Genomic DNA, 12,417 nt, shown 5'->3' with positions numbered 1-12,417 from the left:
AATTAAGAACACAATTTACTTAAAGGACTAAAGCAAAAAGTGCATTTTCTAACCTCATGTCTCTATATATACATTATTTCTTCAAGCACAACTGTTTGCGCTTTAAGATAGGCTTAATAGATATTATAGAATTTATGCCAGGATATTTATCAGCTTGCAGTTTAACTATCCAACTACATTCCTTCTGTTCTAAGTCGTTATTTTTATCACCGCCCCTTATATTAGTAAAACATATATCTATAACTCTGAATACACAATTATGTGTATTTGACTCCATGACATGTTTTGCTATTGCATTTGTTAAAATACATCTTATATTATCAGATTTATGTTCTATGATGCGTTCACGTAGTTTTCGGATTGATTTACCGACATAGAAACTAGGGCATTGTTCACAAGTAGCCAAATAGACTATGTTACTAGTATGGCAGATAGCTGTGCAGGTAAAAGAAAAAGATTTATGTGTAATAGGATGTATAGACGTATTTTTCTTACAAATAACACTACATATTGAGCAATTTAGACATTGGTAAGTGCCCTTTCTTTTTAACTCAGATTTATTCCGTGATTTCTGACTGAAATCTTTATAACATAATTTACTTTTTAGATTGGATGAGTTCTTGTAGGCAAATTTGGGGTTTGGTGTAATCAAATTAGTTAGTTCTGGTAGGGCCATCAAAATCCTCCAATTGTTAGAAATAATTTTCTTAACATCAGCTGTGCATCGACTGTGAGTGGTTGTATAGCGTAGGATATTTGTTCTATTCTCATTCCCAGCTCTATGTACAATATCAACATTACTAGATGCTGGAAAATAAGGTTTAGCTGTAGTTTGTCGTTGTTCCAGAACTAGTCTTTCTTCTTTAGCTAATAGTTTAACATCATTACCCCATGCCTCTAAACCTCTTCGAGCAAGAAATCTGGACAAAGCCATAAATAATGGGTGGACAAAGGGCCAAAAATAGGGACACTTTTTAAATATTGCTCTTACATTCTTAGAAAATTGATAGAATAACATGTTTTATATTAGCATGAATTTTCTGAAGAGTATGACGTCTGAAACTCAAATATCTGTCATTATTTTCTGACTTGAACCCTCAATCACTTGCCAGTGATTTACCAGAAAACCACAATTTTATGAGAAGCAGACCAAAATATGAGACAAAAATCTGGACATTCTGTAAAAATCTGTACAGTTGAGAGGTATGGGTCTGGGTGTATGGACTATTATTACATGAGCTGTTATGATTTCTCATGTGGTCAGTGGAAGCATGGACTATTATATGAGTTACTATGGTTTCTAATGTGATGCCTGGAGGCATGGACTATTACATGAGCTGTTATGATGTCTCATGTGGTGTCTGGAAGCATGGACTATTACATGAGTTTCTACGGTTTCTCATGTGGTTCCTGCAAGCATGGACTAATACATGAGTTGGTATGATTTCTCATATAATGCATGTTACTAGTTTGACTGTTTACTAGCAGAGTGAAATTCTAATAGAATAAAAGGACTTTCAGAAAGACTGAATCTTTGCATACTTTGATGACCAGATTCAGAAAGAAGTGAAAATTGCATTTCAAAATACAAAAACCTTCTTAGCTTGAAGAAAACAACTTCCTGATCACTCAAAAGATGGTGTGAAATTGGTGCTACAGGTAGGCTGACTTTGAAACTGGAGTAACTTCTCAGAATTCAGTCTGAATCTAAGTTATTGGTTCCAGCAAGTAATAATATTTCTGTACTGAAAAAACAACGATTGCAAAAAGGGGATTTGAATGCACAAAGTGGACTACAATGGATGGCTTTGGAAAAAAATTGAGAGCCCTTAGACTTTTCTGATGTGAGATAAACAAACTAGTGGACAGGGGTCACAGTTGTCCAATCTCTTTCTGGTGTACATAGAAGAGCAGAGCTCAATTCTGTTGAGCATATCCAATTATTTATAAATAGTTTATGTAACTAAGATGAAAACCTTTATGATTCTTCTGACATCTGCCATACCTCTCAACGGTCCAGATTTTTGCAGAATGTCCAACTTTTTTGGCTCATATTTTTGGTCTGTTCCTCATAAAATTTGTGGTTTTCTGGCAAATCACTAAGATGATCTGAGGACTGCCTTTACTAAACGGTGTCATACACTTGAGTTTCAGACTTCAAATCCTTCAGAAAATGTATGGTAAAACAAACTCTCTTACCCTATCAATATTCTAAGTTTATGAGCAATGTATAAAATGTGCTCCTGTTTTGGGAGCTTTGTCCCCCATTTTGTTGGACTTTGTCCAGATTTCTTGCACTAAGAGGTTGAGAGATCTGGACATCTCTCCCTAAGTCATGGCAGTATGCTAAACAATTGTCCAAAAAAAAGTCACAGGCCAACACCAAAGACAAAGTAATATGGCAGCCAACAACACTGTGAGAAGTAAACATTAAAGTAATTTAGCAAAATAATGCTTCCAAGACCACCACAGCAGTGAAATATCACCAGCAAGCAATGTAACAGCCCCTAATCCATAAACAAAATATGTAGAAAAAAATTATGTCTGTTTTATAAAGAATGTGCAGCAGAATATTTACATATGTGTGTTTAAAAATAAACAGCACCATATAGTTGCAGTTGAATTACGTTTTATCTAACATACTTTTCATGTAATAACAAATTATCCAGAAATTTCATCTAAAACACATTTAATCCACAACACAGTTAGTAGAACCACATTGCATATAAAATTTCATTTATTTATTTATTTATTTATTACAGTTTGATGACCGGGATAGTCTGCTGGGCCTGGAAGAGCCCGTTTTCAGTGGAGGCCTGGGGAGAAAAGCTCCACAGGATATAGACAATTTCACAATAGTTATACAAAAGTAAATAAAGTAGTAGAACAGTGAAAAATACAGAGATAATATACAATTTGTTAAAAAAAGAAATAACATTTCTAATCCTAGGTAATGATTTACAAAAGTGAGATTCATGTAGTCTAAACATATTAAAAGTACAGGCATTTCAGAGGAAAACAACATGTAAGTAAAACATTTATGCACAGATAAAAAAACAAGCTTTTTTGGAAGTTAGAAATATGAGGAGAGGACAGAGAAGACAGTGAGGTGGGAGAGGTAAAAGTTAATAGAGCACAGTGATAGAAGGTTGAGGTATATAGTGCATGGGAGATGGTGTTAGAGTTTATGTGGTAGGGCTACCGGAACATATAGGAGGTGAGATTGGAGAAGAGTTTTGAAGTTTGAGTGGCTCTGAGTATTTTGAGGGGTGGTAGGGAGAGAACTCCAGAGTTTAGCTAGAGAGCAGGATAATAATAGATGGCCAAAGGGTCGACTAGGCTTATATATGTTTAGAAGATTGTGGTTTTCTGATCTTAGAGAGCAGTTGGAAATGTAGGGGGTTAAAGAGGTGGACAGAGAAGGACAACTAGAAGGTTTGAATATGAGTTTGTGAGCAGTAGTAAGTCTAAGGAGTCTGAGGTAGTTAGGAAGTTCAAGACATTTCAGGGAGTGGAGAGAGAGAGAGACAGTGATGTGATGAGTTTCTGGAGTTGGTGACAAATTTGGAGATTTTATTGTAACAGGCTTCCAACTTGGCCTGTAAGCCTAGCTGAAGATTAGTGAATAGGGCATGCCTTACATACGAGAGGGAAGAAGGTAAGTAGAGGTGAGGATGTGTCTGGTGGAGGGGGTAAGGTAATGAATGCGTCTATACAGGAGACCTAGTTTTGGGGGAGTTTTTTTGATATTAGTTTGGATATGGATGTCACATTTTAGATTTTCATCAATTATGACACCGAGCAGTTTGGCATGTGATACTATTTCTATGGGGCTGTTATTCTGAGCTGTCACTGTAAAATAGTTTTTGCGGGTTCAGGCATCTAGCCAGTGTGACATTTCCCTGTGGTACATTTGGTTGGGGTCACATGGCTGAAGTGACATTTAGTTGCAGAGAAACATGGCTTTTTGTGAATTCCCTGTGCACAAAGAGAAGTACACACTGCCTTGCCCACAGCTTTAATAACCATGTGCATGGGGGCAGAAGAACTAATGAGTGTTGTGCTCAGTGTACAGTACATGATCATGTAACTATAGCATGTAGAAGTGTGCTACAACATGGAGAATGTCCTGCATGCTAGTGTAGTCATGGTTAGGCTCCAGTATGCATTTTAGGTAATGTTCTGTAGATACTGTGAAAGGGGTAGTAGTTCACACAGACAGCTTATAAAGGTGCTGCCAATTGTGCTCTGCCCATTGGCCAGCCTACTGTTGATGCCTGACATACTTCCTGCTGTGTTATGTTGCCTTGTGGGCCACTGACATTATTTCCCCCTGTGCACTTGGTTATTGAAGTTGTGGGCATGACAATGCATTCTGCTGTTTGCCCATAGGGAATTCACAAAAGCAAAATTTCTCTGCAGCTGAATGTCATTTCAGCCATATGTCCCCAACCAAATGTACCACAGGGAAATGTCACTCTGGCTAGGTGCCTGAACCCAGTTTTTGCCTATATTGGTGTTTTTGGATGGGGAGAAGATCATTAACTTTGTTTTAGTGGCATTTAAGGTGAGGTGATTACTATGCATCAATGATTCAGTATTAGAGAAGGCTAAATGAGTTTTGAGAAGTATGTCAGAGGGGGGGTATCTGCTGTACAAATAATGGTCAAATCGTCAGCATATTCAATTAGTGTGGCATCAGAGAGAGACTGGTGGAAGTTATTAATGAAGATGTTAAAGAGGAGGGGACCTAGGATGGAACCCTGGGGAACTCCAGTAGGGGTGTGTAAAAAGGAAGAGAGTGAGTTTTTCCATTTGACGGCTTATTGCCTTTCAGAGAGGTAGCTGGTGAACCAGGTGATCGTAGGGGGGGGGAGAGGTTGAGAGAGGAGAGTTGAGATAATAGTAAGGGGTGAGAAATGCCATCAAAGGCTTTGGAGAGTTCAAGGAGCAGAGTAGAAACTATTTTGCCAGAGTCATGAGCAAGGTTTATGGAGTCTAGAAAGGAGAGGAGGGTAGTGATGGTACTATGTCCGGGACGGGAACCATGTTGTGTGGGGGTTAGTAGGTTATTTTGGGTCAAATAGGACATCATTTGGGATTTAATACATTTCTCTATGATTTTTGATAGGGGTGATAGGATGGCTATAGGCCGAAAATTAGAAGTGTCAGTGTTTTTGCCTCCTTTATGAAGTGGAATGATAAAACCGTGTCTCCATAGTGAGGGGACGTATGATTCTAGTATGGATCGGTTTAGTAAGATAGAGATGGGATGGGCAATGCTGTCTGCAGACAATTTGAGGAAAGGTGTGGGTAGATTATCTGGGGCAGGAGAGCATGGTTTGAGTTATTTTGCTTATAGAGAAAGCAGAGAAGCTAAAAGTAGGAGTAGGGGTAGTCAGATAGTGTGGAGATATAGAGGGGCTGGTTTGGGGAGGAGGATGAGAGTGGTGAGAGAAACTGGTGGTGAGTTTAGTTATGGATTCTATGAAGAAGGTATTGACATTAGAGGCATTTTCTAGATGAGTAAGGTTTAGGTTAGGGGATGGATTATCCTTATTGCCTGGGTGGAGAAGGGAGGAGATAGAGTCCCAGAATTTTCTTAGGTTGGATACGTTTTCTGATTGAAGTTTACTGGATTATGATTTTTGATGCCTGATTATTAGCTTTTTTGCAGTGTTATACAGTTACTTGACTTCTGTTAGGACATGGGGTAATTTGTTTTCATGGTAAAGTTTCCACTTTTTGTCTCTTAGGTGCATGATTTCTTTAGTTTCTTTGGTTAACCAAGGGGAGGATGGAGTTTTAACTCTTATAGTTTTTACTGGAGCAAGGTTATTAAGAAGATTCAGGAAGGTTTTATTAATGTAATCAATGGCATTGTCAAGAGGCAAGGTTTTTAAGGGTGACCACACTAATTGCTTAGGCAGTCTATGAATATTTGTGGGTTGAAACTGGGGAGGGTCTGATATTGTACATAGTGGTGTAGCTTTTGAGGAGGAGAGGAGTGATGGTCAGCAAATGCAGGCAGGTGGTCACTGAGAGAGTCAGGAAAGGTGCCAGTATCTGAGATAAGGTTAGGATGAGACACTAAGACCCAGTCAATAATGGTACCAGTGGTTCCACCTTTGTTTGGCCTGGTAGGAGAGTTTATTAATTGAGTGTAGTTGTAGAGGTTAATATTTAGGGAGGGGGATTCAGAGTTTATCATGGCCCAGTTTATGTTTACATCACCTAAATTAACTGTTTCATTTTTGATGTTAGTTGAAAACCAGGAGAGTATGTCTTCAGGTATAGGGATGTTGTTGCCTGGAGGAATATATTGAGCAGCAATGCACATGGATTTGTGTTTGCTGAGTTTAAGGAGGGCAATATAGAGTTCAGAATTGGCAAATTTAGGAAAGAGATTGGTGTAGGGAGTAACCATGTAGGAAGAAGAGTAGAGTATAGCTACTCAGCCACCTTTTTTGTTGGGTCTGTCAGAGCTTAACATTTGGTAGCTTGGTAGGGGAATTTCATTATTTTTTATATTAGAATTAAGCCAGGTCTCTGTGATGGCAACAATGCCAGGCTGGTTATGTGACAGCCAAGCGTGGAAGATGCACATTTTATTTCTACGGCTTTGGACATTGATTGTGATGAAACTAAAATTCTTGGGGGTGGGGGATTGTGGGAGATGGAGATGAGAGTTGGGTGTGGCATTGATAGGGCCAGGGTTGGGGTGGCATACAGGAAATACCCCTCCAAAACTTCTTTTTTTGGGGTGGGCAAAGCGTCTTCTACACCCTTATTAATTAAACATACTAACTCTATAGTCACTCAGCCACAGAGAAACGAGAAAACACCATACAAAGTGAATCACTGCTAATGCACAGACTTGTGACAACATACAAAGTGAATCACTGCTAACACACAGACTTGTGACACAATGGGAGATCGTAAGTTTACCCCAGGGGCCACATCTGTGTCACTGCTAGACAGGGGCACAGTAAACTAATTCTATTATACAAGGGGACCTTCATTGTGTCACTACTAGACAGAGGCACAGTATTCTAGATTTATTCTGTACATTTTTGTACCATTTCATGGGGTGGCAAAAGCCACATCACTATGGCTAGGCTTACAAATGCCCCAGGGCAGATAGCCTAGTACTATACTATGAAACTATGAAACTATGAAACAAGGTGAATCACTGCTAATTTACAGACTTGTGACAACAAAGTGAACCACTGCTAATAGCATTTCAATGTGGCGTGCGCTCTAGCTGGCTACTACCTCATACTTTTTTAAACCCCCATTCACATCCTTTGCACTGTATAGCAGGTGCATTTCCTTAAAATGCCACTAGATGTCAGTATAAGGCCATAAAATCATTACCATTTCTCCATTTACTTTGCCCAACAGTTCTCCAGCTCTTAGTTACTTTTATTTTCACCTAATCTCCTGGCGACTAGTCTCTTCAGAGTCTGCTAACTTCAGAGAGCTCTACCTTCCATGAGCTCCAGACCTTTGGTCAACTATAAACGCACACTCGCCTGTAAGTTTCCAGTTGCTCAGACACAAAGTAAGGGATTTGTGTTAGTGATTGGGTTTGGTTGCTCCTCCTGATTTTCCCTTTCCTGGTTCTACCCGCTCTGTTCGCCCTGCGGGCTCACTCCGATCACCTACACTACCCCCAATTCTCACCCACCCCCAGTGGCCCTAGACTTATTCTTCTTAAACCACTCCCTTTATCCAAACCAACAAATTAGATAGTTCTCCTACCTAAGCTTTTACACCACACCCTTCCTCCATATAACCAATCACTAGCTCCCATTACTTAGGGTAATATAACCTGCTCTCATATCTTTACTTTGACTTTCACCAGTCTTACCTATGTTATAGCACCCTTAATCAAACTCAGCATCATGCCTATAATAACTAACTCGCATTTTACCAAAATACTTCTCATTGCCACACGTATTTCCATTCTAACCTCAGCCTATCTCCTAACATCCTTCAAACATCTTAATTATTCTCAATTTCACTATCCCTACAAACAAACAACCATACAATCTCTCACTACCTCTCTCAAGCATATAAATATAACATCCACACCAAGCTATCTTCTATCAAAGTACCACAGACTGGCCCACATTACATACAATATCATAATAACCAGGAAAGTTCAGTATCATATCAGTTACACACATAATCCTTTGCTTAGACTAAAAAAGACAATCCTTAGAAGATGGAGACATCCATCCTAATCCAGGTCCAGCCAATGTCCTAGCCACTACATCTCATACTCTCAATCCCTTTATCCCACTCTCCCCTACCAAACTCCCCAACTCACTCCTGATAACACATCTCAATATCCGTAACTTAAATAACAAAGTGGCCCACCTCCATGCTCTCTTGGATGTTTACTCCTTTGACATCCTATGTTTGACAGAAACATGGTTAAAACCTGGCACTCAAGATAATGAAATTACACCTCCAGGCTACAATATATTGAGATGTGATCACAACAAAAGAAAGGGTGTGGGTGTAGCAATTCTATTCAAAGATGGCCTAATAGTTACCTCTTCATCCTACAACCCCCCTATGAACAATAATGATGAACTACTCATCTCCAAAGTACAGCTCAACTCTAATAAATCTATATATATCATCTGTATCTATTTATTTATCTCCTGGGAACAACATCAGTGCACTAGAAAATATACTTAGCTGGGTTGCATCAATCTTCCCACAAGAAACTATAATCCTAGGTGACTTTAATATTAATTGGATGAGCATGAATACTGAACATCCAACTTCCCATATTAACCTTCATGGCTTCTCTCAAACCTTACTTCCCCTACTAGAATTAACAAACCAAATAAAAAAGAGACTACCTTAGACTGGATTCTTATTAATAACTTTCACCAAACGTATAAGGTAGGGACCTTCCCTGATGATGTAAGTGATCACTCATTGACCTACATAATCAGGGAAAAGATTAATATTTCTCACCCCACAACATATAGGACTATTCGGAACAACAAGCACTTTAACCTAGGGCTACTCCAAAGTGAACTTAGTGCTTGTAATTGGTCTCCCCTAAAAACCCTCCCACTTGAAGAGGCTGTAAAATACTTTAACTCTAGATTCTTAACTATCCTTGACCAGCATGTACCTAAGTGTACCATCAGAATTAAGTCAAAACCAGTACCTTGGCTCTCTAAAGAAACCAGGCAAAATATCCTACTCAGAAAGAAATCCTGGGCTAGGTGGCAAAGTACTAAAAATCCAGCAGATCAACAAGTATTTAGACAGCTGAGAAATATGACAAAAAAAGTAATAGTTTCAGATAAAAAAGACTTCTACTGTAAAATGCAGCAAATACACCAAAATAATCCACAGAGATTCTGGGCAAGTATCAATAGACTCCTACACCCTGGTCACTCTAGTACACCAACCCCAACAGACGCTAACCATGAGAACCCCATCGAAACTGCTAATGCCTTCAATACCTTCTTTACTGAGGCCATACAATCTCTGGTCAGCCAGCTATCCCCTGATAACACTAGTTCTCATATCCCCAATACGAGCCCTCCTCCTACACTGCAATTACAACCCATCTCTACTAATTTTATTTACAAACTCATCCAAAAATTAAAGCCTTGTACTCCATCTGCTGACCAGATCCCAGCTGAGTATCTGGAAATATCAGCTACATCTGTAGCCTATCCTATATCTATACTTATAAACAGAACCATTAATGAAGGAACCCTCCCAGCCATGTGGAAACTTTCTGACATCATCACCCTACATAAAGGTGGGAACTCAAATGAATACTCTAACTATCGACCTATAGCCCTACTATCCCCTTTAGCTAAAATCATGGAAAGATGCATTCATCATCAGCTACTTAACCATTTAATTCAGCACTGCATACTAGCTAGTACCCAGCATGGTTTTAGGCCATTCCATAGTACCACTACTGCCCTCTTATCCTTCACTGATTCCATTAACAGATACCATGATAATAATATTCTCTCTTCAGCTCTCTTTATTGATATTTCAAAAGCTTTTGACACGGTAAACCACCCTTTGCTTATAAACATTCTCAAATCACTTTCTTTTGATACTCAAGTTATACAATGGTTCACTTCCTACCTCAGAAATAGACAGCAAGCAGTGCTGTGGGAGAATAATCTATCATCTCACCTGCCAGTCACCCTGGGTGTTCCCCAGGGCTCAATTCTAGATCCTCTACTATTCTCAATTTTTATCAATGATCTGCATTTAGCTATTCCTCAGGCTACCTGTATACAATATGCAGATGATTCTACACTTATCTGCACAGCCAATTCTTCCTATGAACTGCAATCCCTAACTCAAAAGGTGTTTAACACAGTAGAGACATGTTTTTTAAAATGTTGTCTCCTCTTAAATCCCAAAAAAACAAAACTCCTGCTCTTTACTCCTACCCGTAAGTCCACCCCAATAGACTTCTCAGATATCTCTAAAAATGGTACCCTCATTTCTCCTGACTCTACCACCAAACTCCTAGGAATTACAATAGATAACAACCTTAACTTCAACACTCATATTAACAACACTATAAAAACAGTTAACAGAAAAAAGGGCTCCCTATATAGGATCAAACCCTTCCTTACTTCTACAGCTAGAACTACTATTGCCCACTCTCATCTAATCTCTACACTGCTCTATGCCTCACCAGTCTACACAAACCTAACAAAAAACCTGCACAAGCTAGCTAGCGCCTATAATAACATTGCCCGATTTGCCGCTGGAAATCCCTTCAGAACCCATCACTCTCAGAACCTAAAACAACTAGGATGGCTTGAACTACAGAATCAGCTTCAATTTAACCAACTTACAATTGCCCATAAGGTCCTTAATCAACCTAACAAAACTCCAATACTCTCAAACCTCATAACCCGCTATAAAAATCTTAATACCTTACGCTCATCAAATAAACTACTAGTTAGCATAAGTAAGTCCAACAACATGGCAGGTGACTCTCTGTTTTCAAACACAGCTGGCAAAAACTGGAACCTTCTACCTAGTGAACTTACTTCACTTCCTTCTCTACCCCTCTTCAAACAAAACCTCAAATTATTCCTTAGAACGCACTGGTTATGACCTTGCAGTAACTCTGACTAAAATTCCACTCCTGCACTAATACTTGCTACTTTCTACTTTCTTACTACTCAATGTTGTTTAGCATAAATGAAGGCAGGAACTGTAAAAATACTGTAACATCTTAATTATTTACGTCTTCTGAACATTACGTCCTAAATTCTGTACACAGTCATTGGTTATGTACAATACAAAGTAGTTTGAAATATCTGCTATTACTATTCCATTGTAACCTACTACCTGGTTATTAACTGTTTGTGTTTATTTTATTATAACCTTTAACCTTTGTTAATACTGTTGTATTCATTGGAGCTTTTCTCCCCGGGCCTCTTCTGAAAATGGACATATATCCAGTTAGACTAACCTGGTTAACAAATGTAAAATAAAATCAATAAATAAATAAATAATGAACAGACTTGTGACAACATACAAAACGAATCACTGCTAATGGACAGACATGTGACAATACACAAAGTGAATCATTGCTAATGCACAGATGTGGCAACACACAAAGTGAATTACTGCTAACACACAGACTTGTGGCAACACACAAAATGAATCACTGCTAATGCACAGACTTGTGACAACACACAAAATGAATCACTGCTAATGCACAGACTTGTGGCAACACACAAAGTGAATTATGTGCTAATGCACAGACTTGCGATAACACACAAAGTGAATCACTGCTAATGCACAGACTTGTGACAACACACAAAGTGAATCACTGCTAACACACAGACTTGTGACAACACACAAAGTGAATCACTGCTAATGGACAGACTTGTGGCACACACAAAGTGAATCACTGCTAATATACAGAATTGTGACAACACACAAAGTGAATCACTTCTAATGCACAGACTTGTGGCACCACACAAAGCACATCACTGCTAATGCATAGACTTGTGGCAACACACAAAGTGAATCACTGCTAACACACTTAGACTTGTGACAACACACTAAGAGAATCACTGCTAATGCACAGAGTTGTGGCAACACACAAGGTGAATCACTGCTAACACAAAGTGAATGACTGATAATGCACAGACTTGTGATACCACATAAAGTGAATGACTGCAATTGCATAAACTTGTGACAACACACAAAGTGAATCACTGCTAACACACAGACTTGTGACAACACACAAAGTGAACCACTGCTAATGGACAGAGTTGTTGCACACACAAAGTGAATCACTGCTAATATACAGAATTGGGACAACACACAAAGTGAATCACTTCTAATGCACAGACTTGTGACAACACACAAAGTTTATCACTG

This window comes from Protopterus annectens, chromosome 3.part1 (assembly GCF_019279795.1).
Source record: "Protopterus annectens isolate FY-2018-M chromosome 3.part1, PAN1.0, whole genome shotgun sequence".
NCBI classification, from domain to species: domain Eukaryota; kingdom Metazoa; phylum Chordata; order Ceratodontiformes; family Protopteridae; genus Protopterus; species Protopterus annectens.
Note: the sequence above shows the minus strand (reverse complement) of the source record.